General features: G+C 31.8%; 2 long non-coding RNA genes and 1 pseudogene across 2 annotated transcripts; 1 reads left to right on the top strand and 2 right to left on the bottom strand.

Moving 5' to 3' along the window:
- Positions 1 to 5,159: 5,159 nt before the first annotated feature.
- On the bottom strand, positions 5,160 to 6,570 carry LOC112679403 (annotated as a pseudogene).
- Positions 6,571 to 9,424: 2,854 nt separating this feature from the next.
- LOC112679354 lies at positions 9,425 to 13,193 on the top strand. The gene is made up of 3 exons (XR_003148199.1): positions 9,425 to 11,592; positions 12,787 to 12,979; positions 13,073 to 13,193. It is a non-coding gene; the product is annotated as an uncharacterized LOC112679354 (long non-coding RNA).
- A 1,566-nt stretch (positions 13,194 to 14,759) lies between these two features.
- On the bottom strand, positions 14,760 to 15,308 carry LOC112679347. The gene is made up of 2 exons (XR_003148198.1): positions 15,148 to 15,308; positions 14,760 to 15,086 (listed from the first exon to the last, which is right to left on the bottom strand). It is a non-coding gene; the product is annotated as an uncharacterized LOC112679347 (long non-coding RNA).
- Between the last annotated feature and the right edge of the window lie 281 nt (positions 15,309 to 15,589).

Genomic DNA, 15,589 nt, shown 5'->3' on the forward strand with positions numbered 1-15,589 from the left:
CTAATTACTTTTTACTGATCAATAGTTAAATTGTTTGTACTTTTTATTATTTGAGTTATTAATGTTGATTGACTACGTAATATTTTGTCGACAGTATTACGGAAATATTTAAAATAAATTAACAACGAATATTTATTTTCGGGACTCTAAAGTTTAAATATTTCCAAATAATATGTAGACGAAAATTTATGAGAATCATCTTAAATCATCTGTGCGATATTGTTGCACTTTGTACACCCTATTTACTATGGACAGTCGTCGGTAAAAAACATAATTTAATATTCATAATGATAACAATTGGTACTTTTTGTAAACAATATGGTACGGGACTCTTCGTTTATACATCCAATTACATTTTGACACTGCTGACGATAGCAACATGATGTCCATAGATTAAAATAAAACATTGTATATTATCCCCAGCCATACATATTGTCACACACATGTCACATTTTACAAGGCGGTAGTTTGACAAATAATTTTCATAACTATTCCTAATATTTATTATTTTTATCTTACGAAAAATAAGTTGGTGGTTTTAATAGTCGGACGATTGTTTTAAAATTAATTATAGGGTTTTAATTAATTAATAAAATATTACGTTTCAAATGTTTAAGATCTTATGGTTTCTTGGCGCATATTTATACTCATATTTATTATAATCATTTAAAGTTGTACATTTCGGTAAAACAAATTATGTTCGCCAAAAATAAATAATTATTTTGTTTGAATTCATACATTTAACGTATTTTAAAAGTCGGATGTTTTTTTGTTAGTTTTTTCTAACAATTAGCTATCATACCGTTTCGTTATGTATAGTAATATATATTTATGTTCTCTACCATCAAATAACGTGCACCAACGATGTATATTACTATATATATGTATGAGTTTGCCGCCGTAAACGTTTAGCGTAGGAATCAGTGACGTTAATTTCTCGAGTATATCGTACGCCGCGTTTGACAAAGTCTCGAGCGCGATATACTATATTATATTGGATGCGACTGTTAATAATCGTTTCTTTTTTTCTCTCTCTTTTTTCGTCCGACCACCAAACATCTAGTGCGGATGGCAAAAGGAACGGGTAGGCGTGTGTACGAGGAGGGAACTGCATCGGTGGTGGTCGTCCTGGGAATAAGTTTTAGTTAATGAAAATATAAGTGGATAAAGATTTAATCGAGGCACATGTCCTCGTTTCATCTCTCTCTCTCTCTCTCTCTCTCTCTCTCTATCCCTCTGTCTCCCTCCATCCCTCTATCTTTCTTTCGCTCTCCCATCCCCTCATCCCGTTTTATATCTCGCCACGGCCGTTTCTAATAGGATTACCCTCGTAGCAGTTGATTGTCAACTGTTGTCCGAGAGGGTTGCACACGAGTTCTGGGAAGCGTGTCGTCGATCGGCCGCGTACACCCGTTGTTGCCGCGTCTCCTGGGCGATGCACACGTGTGTTGCTGCTGCTGCTGCTGCGGCTATGGCCAATTTATGCGCTCGATTTTTTTCTCCCTCCAAATCACATTACCGTAACCCTTTATTTTTAAATGGAATTGCCGACTCGCGCCAATGATCGGCCGCTTTTCATACACTACCACACGCATATACACTTGTCACAACAATTTAATCATCCAATATGATACGGTGTTGTACACGCAACTAAACAACACGATAATCATGATTTGTTATTGCATCACGGTTTTCGATCGATTTGATGCCATGAGGACCGAACATCGCGCACGCGGAAAGTTTTATATCATCAAAATAATAACTATAATAAATACCAATTAAAATCTAAACTGGAATACAAAACAGTGACAATATACGTTATTATTTATCGTAATGGCTGGGGAACTGCAGCAGTTGTATAAACAAGTTATCGTGCTATTTAACGACCCATAGGCAGTGCCAGATCTATAGAGGAGGAGGAGGGCAAGTCGGTATACTTTCCTTAAGGCATTGTTGGTATAAAGGCGATCTTGAGCATATGAAAAATAATAAAATAATACGATTCCACGTAAGTGATCTGCATTTTTATTAGCCCCGTGCGTCAAATTTCCTAGACCCTACACTGTCTATTTGGACATCGTCTATTATGATGTAGTCAAGGATGCGAAAAAAACATAAAGTACATTTGATTTGTTTAAAACAATGATTTTTATGTTTTAAACAGTTTTTAATTGTTATTTTATTCGTTAGTTTTAAACATAGTTTAAAACTAAATTATTAAAAAATATTTTTCCTAAACGAGATTATTACAGTACAGGTAAAAGGTATTATTTTTATAATTATCTAATATTCAATCACTATACAATAGATTAGATTTTAAATCTTTAAGTTTTGTATAATAGTAATAATCAAGGCATTTCGAAATTACATTTGATGCATTTAACTCGAGAACCTTTGGTATTACTACTGGTACCGTTTGGTTTGATTAAAATAAAATAATTTCAAACAGGATAATTCCTTCTACCTGTTGAAGCCATTATGATACGATACTCAACTAACAAATAATAACTAAACCTGAATATTGCTGATACATAGCTGATAAGAAAACGGAAAATTTAAGTGTTCGTAGCTTCAACATTTTTTTGACAATGTGACCAACTGTAATTATACTACAAACTTTTGAAATTGTTAAAAATATGAAATTATTGTGTTTTAAAACTCAATAAAAAAATCTTGTTTTAAAAGTTTAAGTATAAAATGTTTGAACAAAAGTTTATATTAAAACGCTTAAAACACATGTTTACTACAAATAGTTTTAAACATTTTGCAACCCTGGATGTAATGTAGATCCTTGAAATCCTAACACTTTCATTAGTATACACATTAATGCATCAATAGTATGTCAATGTGTCATCACGCAATAATGTCTAACAACTGTGGGCGTATAAAAATAGATAGTATTAAATACAGTTATGCACGGTGTCGGTCCTGCTCATGATTGAGTATCCGGCATAAAAATGTACAACTGGCCCCTAAACAACTTAATATTGGAGGAGATTCAATAAATAATAAATACCTACTAAAAATGTTTTTTCTCGTTACGTTCGAACTCCACTACAAATTTTAATTTATTTTTGTTTTTATATTTTTCCAAAGCCAAAGTTATCGAATTATCATTGTGTTCGTGTATGTGACCGTTACCAACACTCATCTCAATCTCAAATTTCAAAGTATTTATATTTGTTCGATTTTGATTAAGAGAACACAAATGTATAAACTATAGCGGTTATACCTAATTATATTATATCAAGTCAAAAATATTTCAAGATTCAGAAAAGAATAAAATATTTTTAATTTCATTCAAGAGAATAATTACTATGATTTTTCATGTTAGCGTGGTTGTTTTGAGCACCCAGAGGCACATTTAGGAAAGGTTCAGGAGGTCAGCTGACCCACAATTAATATTTGACAAAATTGGCCACTTTAAGTAGTTGTAAAAATAAATAAAAATAATAAACAAATTCAATATCACCACTTATCGAATATTTACCATAATGTTGATATCGTTGGCCATCTGTAATGATTGTGTGCATTATAAATAATAACTATTGTACGCGTGGATAGCACTTGACTGATATGATGCGCGTGCCATGCTAATATTTATAAAATCGACCTTATATTTATACTCTCGTGCATCGATTTCCGCTGATTTTTGTATTTATGTGAAACATTTCACCGTACACGGTTTACAATGCAAGGTGGAGGAGGGGAGTTCGGTTAGATTTGGTGATATGGACGAGGGCTATTATTTCTAATGCAAATATTGAAGTACATCGTTATTGTACCAGTAAATCATACACGTTATTATTACGAATTTAAAACTTGCGGTACGGTGCGCGCGCATGGTGTGTGGAAAAAAATCACGCATAAGGTACGAATTATCATTTTGTGCTGGAAGAACAATAATATACAATCAACCACTTCAAATCTATAAGACGTTTAGGTATTATATTTTAATGTTGAAAACGATTTATTATGCTCATGTGCAATTGGATAACTGTTTGCTAATGTTATACGTATAACATATCTTGTGTGTTTATATATATATATATATATATATATATATATTATACGTGTGCAATTTCAGTGAAAGACATGCGCATGGTAGTACATCTAATTTCCTCATTTCCGGTGCACCCATGGTCCTAGTCGTGATATAAACCACAAAGTATAGGTACTCATTATATAAATAATATAGATATATGTACAGAAATATAATGATAATATAAGAAATGTACAACCAAAATTGGTGGTTTTGTTTTCACAAGGAAAATATAGTCTGTAATAAAGCCTATTATATAGTATTTCGTCTTAAACGACCGCTGGCGACAATGATCGGTCTTTACGTCATTACGCGTCTTATTTCCCGTCTCATTCGTTCGTGTCATACACGTATTACGTGTATTACATAGCACAACCGATTGTGTTGGATGAGCAAATTACTGCCGTGATATATTTTCTTTGCGGTGCATTTAATCATCGAGCCTATTCAAAAACGTCTCTTTTTATCGTTTTTGATGCATTCATTATTATTGTAGTTTATTTAATTTTTGGATAAAGTTCATTGTAATTTATAAGTACTTGACCATAACGTTTCTAGACTTATTTTGGCGTGTTGATGATTATAAAATACAAACAATAACAAGGTTATACCTGTACGAAATTTTATAATTTTTTTTATCAATTTTTTTCATCAATATTACATAAAACATGCATTTTTGAAGTACGATTCGATACTTTTTTTTAAAATTAAATGTGATTTTAAACGATCGTATTTCTATTAGGTTAATCATCTATTTTCTGCAAGCTTTATTGTTTATTCTCTTCACACATGTTTCGCCAAAAACGTTCAATACATGGAGTTGGTGAGGTGGATTGTAAAACGAGGGTAGAAATTCTGTCACAATGAACCAGGTTTCGAGGGTTGAATAAAAATTATTTAGATACTATTTATTACAGTCAACTGTATACCCGGCGGCCGGCAATACATCGCATGGTCATAGTTTTAATAAAATAGTATAATTTATATTTTTTCGAAGAAATAAAATAATAATAAACGCCACAAAAAATCTTTCTTCGTCGAATACGCTTAAGTATACGTGATACAGAATAACAAAATGATGGTCAATAATTTTCTACTAGACACTCCATTATTATTATTAACGATACAACGCATAGTATTGCTTGTCGTAACAATCAAAAACAACTGGTTTTTTTATTTTAGAACTTTCAGCTATAGCTATGATAGTTCGACAATTACAAAAATATGCAATAAAAATAGAATTAATTTGACATGATAAAGATAATTATGATTAATACAATTAATCATAAAAGATATATATATATATATATATATATATATATATAAAATATCGATCATTTATAAATATTGGATTACGCGAAGTACGTTTTAAAGAGATGAGGTATTTTTGGTAAGTTATGTGTTTAATAGAGTAGATAAGAGCGATATTAGTAGAGTAATGAGGGAGTTGAGTAAGATACGGAGTTAAGGTTATTTGAATTGCCCACAGTTGCTTCTGCGTAGGTCCTACGTTCTCTTTTGCGATGGGTATGAACGGACGAGAGCTCATCTAAGACTGGAAAAACCCGTGTGGGACCTTTAAAACGTTTTTTGGTGATTGATTGATAAACACGGCAACCTTTGAAATTGGCCGTATGTGCCTCGGAACAGAGCGCGCATTTGGCTGGAGTAGCACGATCCATAGTGCGGTCCTCGGAGAGGTGGTCTTCGCCGTAATTGACACATTTAGATATGTGGGGACAGTAGTTATCGGTATGGCCGTAGGCTTGATAATTGTGACACTGTGGTGGACCAAAACGGGACAGATGAGGTTTCTTGATTATAACTTTGATATTAAGTAGCGAAGTAATTTTAAAAATATCGTTATTGTTATTCTGACGCTTAAGATCAACAAAAAATAATGGAAGACCGTATTATTTTTACTTTTGACATTATAAACTTGTGTCACCGAATGTCCTTCTTCCGACAAGGTAACGGAAATTTCCATGCACCAAGTGGAATGGTGGAGATTTCGAATTGCGACTCTGAATGAACGATTAACGCGAGATTGAAAGGTATGAAAACTAGCATCAGTTTCTTTGAGATGAGTCAAAATAGTGTTATAGTTGAGTACGCCTCTGAGATATATAATCAGAAATGATTTAGTGGACTTACAGGTAAATACGTCAGGACCGATAAATCTTGTTAGCTCGTTTGTGAAGGCGAAGAAATTAGAGATGTTAGAGATGTAAAACGGAGGAGCCATTGGTGTGACATCTTGTTTATCGAATTTCGGCTGCTCGATATTATGTTTTGCAGGACCCGATTTTTCATTGTGAGCTACCCCACTGTTGGTAGGAGTGTTAAATACGTTGTCACTGAAATCGTTGGAGCACAAGGCAGCATAACGATTAGGTGATATAAATATTTTTGATTTTTTTATCGTCAACTTTTGGCGAAGTTGACGAATTAGAAAGATTGCGTTTGTTGCGTTTGTAAGACTTAGATAGAAATGGAACGTCACCGGTGTCGTGAACTTTGTCTGCCATATTATCAAACACCGACGTGATAACTGCTTCAACGTGCGTGCACATTGAGCGTTGTTGCCAGACTGAAAAAAAACAACTGTTATAATTGTATATTTATCTATAATATGTTAGACAGTGTAAATCAGTTGTAATCACGCCTAAGTATGATCATACATAACACGATTTACTTTCAAACCGATTGATGGGGTAGAACGCGATAGGAAAATATAGACTATTTACCGATGGATGCCGTCGAAAGATTATTTGATATATGAAAGAAAAAAAAATTTAAAAAAATGAATGACTGGCGTTTTGTAATTTTTATAGGCCGTCATCGTCCATATGACTCCATTTCTTATTCAATCATAGATACCCAGGGTCGACGAGAACTTTTGTGGGCCCTGAGGCTGATTAATTCCGGGCCCCTTTAATTTATTCTTATTTGAATAAGATATACTTTAATGTTATACTTTATATTTAAGTTTGATGGATTGTGAATAATAAACATAATATATTTGGTATATAAACATTTTTATTTATACTGAAGAAAAAAATGTAACCAACTATTTAATAGTAATTAAATAACGATTAGATTCAATTACAGTGTTCCCTTTCTGGCTTTTTTCATAACAAAGTCGTTGATAACAGCATCCAAGTTGGTGTTTTTGGCCTGTTCTTTTTCTACCACTAACACTCCTAAGCTCGATAGCCTGTCTTGACACACGGTCTCACGGAACACAGTTTCACTCTTTTTAATACAGAGAAAGAGCGTTCTACATTTTCTACTGTAACAGGAATTGTTATAAATATAAGTACATAGTTATATAAAAAATTAGTAAAATTTTCCGCTCTCCAAATATCGCCTAAGTAGGCGCCCGGGCCGGTGCCTAAATATGCCTCTGATAACGGGTCCCCCGGAGGTTCAGGACCCGAGGCTCTAGACCTCCCTGCCACCTTCTCTCGTCGGTCCTGTTGATACCATCCCAACAAACTTAAAATAAGTTAATTATTTTTTATACTACAAAATATATACTAGAAATACTAGAAATTTATGGAAAATATATGGTTAAGTCAGCTAATAAACATATAAACAAAGTAAAAAAAAATATATAAACATAGTAACAAACAAAATGTATATATTATAAGAAAAAAATATGAATTTAACAAAAATCTATCTATCATTTTTTCGTCTTTTGTAAGGAAGTGCATCAATAAGAATACTTGATTTTGAAGTGCTTCCACTTCTTTTGTTGCAATCACTGAAAACATCAACAAAATTAAAATCGTCATATTAAAATATTTTAAGATTTAGGACTATCTAAAAAATAAGAAAATTGAAATGGATTCTTTATCTTTGAATAAATGTACGATTAATACATTATGCAATCATTAAACAAAATGTATTTTAACTATTATTTAAAAACCAATGCAACAAACTTGTGATTTAGCCAATTCGCGGATGGTACTGGTGCAAAACCACGCCTGCTCTTGATCACATTTGATTCCACAGTCTTCCGTAACATTTCAAATTTATGTTTGCGTTCTGCTACACATTGCTAAACAATAAGGACTATGATTAAATGCGAATAATATATATCATCCATTTTAATATTAACGGAAGTAAAAAAATATCACAAGCAGAAAAATAATATAGGACAAAAAATTTAACAATAGTTAAATATTGATGGATCAATCGAATAAATATAAAATTGGATGTTGGTATATTGGACATTGATGAACTCAAAAATTAATGGGCCGATTTTACGTGATTTTTTACAAAATCGTTCGTATTCAACAGAGAAGATTTGAAGCTATTAAAAACCACCGATAGCCCCACCAACATATCCAAAAACCGATTTTAGGGTATTTTTGGTACCTTGATAAGGAGGATAATAGAATATAGTTGTTAGTTATCATTACAGTTATTTTGATAGCATGTTTTATCTAACAAGTTAAATATATTTCCATATACGATTGAAAAATAACTTAACAACTGATACATATTTACTTATATGAAGAAACATAAGTACATTATATATCTTAATCTGTAAATAAATAATTAATATTATAATATTATAAATGTATTAATAAAAATATATATATATGTGTGTGTGTGTGTGTTATAAAACAATACAATTCTTATTTGGAACTTATTTCTTTTCATGCGGAATATTATGGGTATAATTTTGTATCTTGCTATTAACAATCGTAAAAACATACTGGTGACTAACGGATGGACAGAATACTTATGTTAAGAAACAAAAAACAATTGATAATTAATTTATAAATAAATTAATAAAAGTTTTGCCTTTATTATATTTGTGAAATATAATAAATATATATATATGGATATAAATCTTATTGATACTTACAAAGTAAAAATCTCTCCAGATTTGATCTTTGTCGGGAAATTTATTTCGGAAATGTTTCTTCGTATGGAACTCCCACAATTCGTTGGTGCTTTGAATCAAGATATTGAAGATATTGAGCAATATATTTTTTTTTTAAATCCGTTAAATTTTCAGGAAGTTCGACCTTCCAAAACATGGAATACCGTAGACCAGTGGTTTTCAACCTAGGGGTCGTGAATCATAGGTTCGGGGGTCGCCAAAAATAATGGATGATATGGTTTTTCCATACTATTTAAAAAAACAAATTAAATTATTTATTTTGTGAAATTTTTAAGTGTTAATTAATCAAAATAGTTTATCATGTAAATATTTTATCGGTAGTTAAATCAAATTTTGATGAATGAAACACAATTTTTTTTTGAAGGGATCGCATTACACAAAAATAAAAAATGGGGGGGGGGTCGCGATCTGAAAAAGGTTGAAAACCACTGCCGTAGACTATGGTCCAATATGACCCTTGAACGTGTTTTCCGATATAGCCGAAGAGGTGTTCTGCAAAACTGATTCTGCAGTTCGGATATTCGTTCGTTTCGGGTATAGGCCGTTGGCGAAAATCGAAACGAACGTTTATCGTTCAAGCTTTTGTCCGAGCCGAGTTGGTCGCGAACCAGATGACTCGGCGTCGCGTGCACGACCGTAAACGCGTGCAACTCATCACGACCGTTATTGTTGTCGATGCGCACGTCGGACCGCACGCGGCCACGCGAAAAGAGACATCAACCTCCAGCCGGCGGTGCACAACACGGTGGGAGGGGGTGCGCGGAACACGTGTGCGCGCGACCCCGTCGGAACGTTTATCGAGTTAGTCGCCGACCGTCTGGGGAACGCGCGCGGTCCGTCGGGATTCGCTCGTTGCGGACCGTTCTCGCGCCGCCGCGTTATGTTAGGGTTGGCTCGCGCCCTTACCGACGCACAGCGGGCCGGAACGTGAAAGAGCGGGACGAAAATACGTTTCGTCCTCGTTTGTATAAAATATTTTATATTGGTGCACACTTCGGCAATGCGAAACAGTTATTACGTGTTATTTGTCAATGATTTACCGTGGTACACGAGTGAAAAAAAAACAACAGCGTTTAACTGTTAACGCTATTCTCACTCGTACTTCCGTCATCGCTTTCTTCATTGTTAGATACGTCAACTTTTTCATCGTTTCGCTTTTTTTCATCGTTGGGCCGGCTTCAGCTCTTTTTTTTTTTCAGCAAAGTGCAAGAATTATTTATCCTTCATCTTAAACCAGCGACGTATTTACGAGGAGTGGAGGGATCAATCCTCTCCCCCATTGGTGTTTTTTCCTAAGAAACGTCTTAGCAGACTAGCGCTTTTATCAGTTTATCGGAGAATAGACACAAATAAAAACCAGCGAAAAACAGTTGAAGCCGGGATAAAAAAAAATACTGCCCTACATTTCTTTAACTAAAAGTATAGTTCGTGAATAATAACTGTAATATGTACCCAGTTTTCCCTACTTAATACAATACATTTAATCCAATTGATTAATAAATATTTATTCCTATAGAAATAATACACAACGCTGTTTTATTTGAACTATTTTTTTTTTTTACTCGGTAATTCGAATTCTCTCCAAATCGAATTTTCCGATAAGTTTTCTAAATTTAGAATTGTCGAGAGTTTACTTATAGAAACATAATTAATATTATTAATATAAAAAGCCCAATATGGGGGTGACGATCGGCATCTTACCTATCCCACAAAACTACCCCTGCCTAATATAAGAAATCATATATTTTTAATTAAAAGTTTTAAATTTGAAAATTTCGAGACAACTACAAACAATCGAATAAAATGGACGATCTACAAGAATTCGGTAAGTACTCAATTTCGTTAGATAATTCTTTCAACACGTGTTGAACGGACGCTACTCGCTCGCGATGAAAGTTCAAGACTTGGCTACTTTTGTCGTTACTCGTTGACCATTTCACACTCCATACATTTTCACTATTCTACTTCGTTGTTTGAGAACGATACCGTACAATCAGACCCGTGCGCGGGAATCGTCCAAAGGAGGGGTTCAAAAATTATATATGTTGTGTTAGGTAAAACATACCATACATGCATTTACAGCGGTAATCGACATTAGGTGCAGTATAACCGACAATTAAATAGAAAAAGGCGTCAAATCGAAAACATTGACACTGTTAAAACAAAAATAGGCACTATAGGTATATGAATTTTCGATTCAGTTTTTAATTATTATGGAATGAGGACTAGGTATTCTATATATTCTTAGTAAAAATGTATGTAAAAAAGAAAAGATCCTCAATGGGAGGGTTAAAAATCTCAAAACCTCTCCCTAGCGCACAGGCCTGCGTAAAGTACCATAGGCACCGAAACTAACCTAACCTAATCCATGGCCAAAATCGTACGCAACGTGTGGACATGAAATACGCGTGCGTGTAGGTAAATTAGCAGATAGGTACACATACTTACGCGCGACTTCGTTGACACGTGGGCTAGTGAATTCGACAAACGTAACCGAACACTCGAGTGTTATGCATAAACGTTATCGATTAGACCGAATGTGCATAAATAATTACGTACGTTTATTGTTTCAAAACGATAGAGTAAAAGCGATCAGCCGCAGTGTTGACTGAAACCTTGGAACCCGCAGTCGGTAAGAGTTAAAAGCAAACGTTATTGACTAGTATTTTAACACCACCTGTGGGTACCCAAAGTATAGTGAGACCTTTTTTTCCCTTTAAAAACCGAGGATAAGCCTGCCACCCGTATTTGCCGATGAGGAAATGCTTCTGGTGGCGGGTCGTCATAATTTATTCTTTTAATGTTACAACTTTTATTGAGGCAAGTACGAAACAATCCCTCACAAAATGTTTACAAGTTGGTTTGGGTGGCAGTGAGACCGTCACCCCTTCAGAGGTGTAGAAGAAAAATATATGTTCTTACCCAGCCCGATTGGTGGAGCTGTGTAAGTCTTTCATCCAGCGTGATGTCTTGACTAACCTCCCTAGGAGGACCTACTTTGATGTGGTGGGGGGGGGGGGGCTTGCGTCCCTCAACAGTTTCGAGAAAAACGGTAGTTTACTACCAACAGGATCTCCCATGTAGGACAGGTCGACGAAATGAGGGCTGACAAAGTGGTTCTCAATAAAGGGTAGGACGGAAGTATAAATTTAATATTAATATAATAAAAATATTAATTTATTAATATTTAATTTTGTTTCTCTTATGCATTACATATATTTTCGACTCCAAATTTCAACACAAGCGGTCCATGGTCGATTGTTTGTGATGTAACATCGATTTATGCCAATGATTGTATTAACAGTAGAATACAGCTTAACTCTTTGACTTTAATTTTAGAATCATTAAAGAAACTTGAAACTTCTGACAGTTTTTTGTTAATTGGATACCCATTACTTTCTCAAGTTAATGTTGGTGTTTTCTATTTTGCTTGTTAATTAGTGGTGGACATATCCGGATTTCAAAACTCCGAATTATCCGGATTTAGTAAATCCGGATTTCACGGATTATTCAAATCGATTTTGCTGTTAAATGGCACATTTTTGTAGACTAAAAATATAACATTTTGTTAAATTTTCATTATAATAAAATAATGTATTTTACCATATATTAAAAATATTTGTAAGTCTGAAGTCACATAAAAAGCAAATCCATAAATCCGGATAAGAATTTGATTCAAATCCGGATTTGGATATTCGGATATCATGCCCATCCCTATTGTTAATATGTTTCTTAAGGTATTTATAATTTATGAACTGGAAATTTTAAATTATCTGTCGCTATTTTTTCAATGTAATTTGTATTTATTTTAATTTTTTTTTTTTAGACTGGATTGATCAAACCCGTTGAAATGGGCCATGCTTTTGTGTTTAGTTCAAAAATTAATGACAAAAGTATAGATGATTTAATGTCTGTTTTGTATAATGTAAAAGATCATATTAAGGATCTTAATATTACAGAAATTCTTGAAAAGCAAGGCCAATCCTTACTTTCCTTCTTTCCGATCGATAAACTTATATGTAAGTTTTTATTTTTTATTTTAGATAGAACTAACTTATTGAACGTGTTTTATTATTTTAACGCTATAACTTAAACGTGATTTTATGTTCCAGATGAATCCATTTATAAGGACGTTGTTGTTGTAAATTATTAGCTTATTATCAATGATGTGAAAAAAACCATTATTTTTTATTTCGAACAAAATTAACCATGAATGTTGTTTTTTAGTGCCGTAGCCGGGGGGGCACTGGGGACACGTGCCCCCCCCCCAGAAATCCTTTTTTTTTTTTGGTTGGCCAAAATTATATTAATATAGCTATATTAATTAATACATTATTCTATCAATATATGTTTTAATATATATGTTTTATATAATATTTTAATACTTTGTTATTTTTTAATTTTTAAAAATATTATTAAAGAAATAATAATACTTTGTTAATAACAAATAATATAATAATAATATAATAATGTGTTAAATATATGGGTACCATAGTTGTTAGCATATAATGGCAGTCATAAAAATAATAGGTCTGTAGTTAACACTTTATAAGCAAAGGGGCCATAAAGTAATAGGTGATGATTAGGTATTCTAGCATTGCAAAAATTGAGAAAAAAATTAAGTGCCCCCCCCCCAAAACAATTTTCTGGCTACAGCACTGTTGTTTTTTGTTTTTTGATTTTTTTTTTTTGTTAACATTTTATTTTTTTTATTTTTTTTTTTGAAGTTGATATTCTATTTTTTTTTATTATTTATTATTGTTCCATTTTTATACATTTCAGCTTATTCAAATTTATACTTTTTATTGTATTTAATTCTTTTAAAAATTTAAAATATCACTTACTTTATGTAAACCATAAGCTATTTTTTTTAATTTTTATATATACATATATCATTGTTTTTTATTTATATTTTTGATTATTTTTTCAATTGTTTTTCGATATTGTATAAATTTTAAATTGTCTTAATGTTTCATTTCTATAAATGTAACTTATTCAATTTTTTTCCAATAAGTTGTATTTTTTAAAAGAATATATTCGTTAATAAAAATGTAAAGTAGGTATGACTTTATGTGTTTAGTGTTTATAATATGATGTACTACAATAATTTTCTTTTAAATTTGTTACTATTTATTTTATTAAATATAACATATTCATAAGAATGCATAAATCCATTTTATTCGACTATATAATTATTGAATATTTCTAGACTCTAGCCTTGAATATATATAATTTAAATCTTTTCAATAAGTGGGTACTAATCACTTACTAAATATAATAATGTACTTTAAAACTAATTGTATTATACAGGTATTTTAAATTTAGTTTTTATTATGTTGGACTAACAATTGCTTTCATGAATATTATACCTAATACCTATAATTTAGGTATTCATTTATTTCTGAATTTTTTTTTTTCTAAAAACAAATTATCATCTATGGTAAATTTTTATAGTTAACCTTAAGACTATATAATTTAATATATTTTTATACATTGTGTCACCGTGTATTATTATAATTATTTATTATTGTCTACTATCTACTCTTATCTATGAATTAGGCTCTTATTATTATTTATATTTACTATTTAATTGTCTATACAAAATATAATTGGAATTACCTCACCGATAATCGAGAATATTCGATAACAAGTAAGAATTATCATCCTCTCCCATGCATACCAATATTGACATGCGAAAAAAACAAAAAATGTAGCATCTGAAAAATTAAGTTAACTTGTAGCAACGATTAATCTGTGATGGAAATTTTTTTCAAGGTATAGATAAACCAAAAACCTATTTTTTTATTTCTTCTGTAATAGTAGTATGTTGTCTTTATTTCTTTGTTACTAGAATCACTATCAACACTCATGGTGCAACATAATTATGACAATAAATATCCTTCATCTATGATCACACAGTATAAGCTAAAGATTTCAATCATGGGTAGGTATGAGTAGGTATACTATGAGTAGTGTTGTGTATAGATCCAAGTCACCAATGTGTTAGTAACCGATTAGTAGTTTTAATTTCAAAACAGTGTATTTTCTTTATTATCTTTTGAATAGCTTCATGTGTGGAAGGTTGCTGCTGAAGCTGCTATTGATGTTTTTGATTTTATAGTAATCCTATAAAATGAAATATATGATTAAATCAAAACAAAATAAATTGAATATCAAAAAAACTTACTTAAAATATTGTATTTGGTACTAGTAGTAGAAACTGTTGACTGATCTGCAGGCAATGTTAAGGCTTTTGATTTTTACTCTATCAACCCAATTAATTTTTTTTTATTATTATTATTATACGTAAATAATACATACAAAATAATATATAATATTTATTAAGCTTCCCCATTATATTACAGATTAATTATACATTACAATGAGAGACATTTTGATTTATGTTTATAATTTAAGATTGAATGACCTAAGAATTATTTAAAAGATTGTTATTTTTGATATTTAAATGTCAAAAATGTTGTAAATGTAAATTAACTGTTAATGCCATAATATCTATTAAATTAGCATATCCAATAATTAGGGCTCAAAAGTTGATTTCTTTGTAAGTTTTTAAATTATGCTTTCCTAGCTAAAAATGTGTTTTAATTTATATGTCATTAAAACACAAT

The sequence above is a fragment of the Sipha flava genome, unplaced genomic scaffold (assembly GCF_003268045.1).
Source record: "Sipha flava isolate LNK unplaced genomic scaffold, YSA_version1 134_pilon_pilon, whole genome shotgun sequence".
Taxonomy (NCBI): domain Eukaryota; kingdom Metazoa; phylum Arthropoda; class Insecta; order Hemiptera; family Aphididae; genus Sipha; species Sipha flava.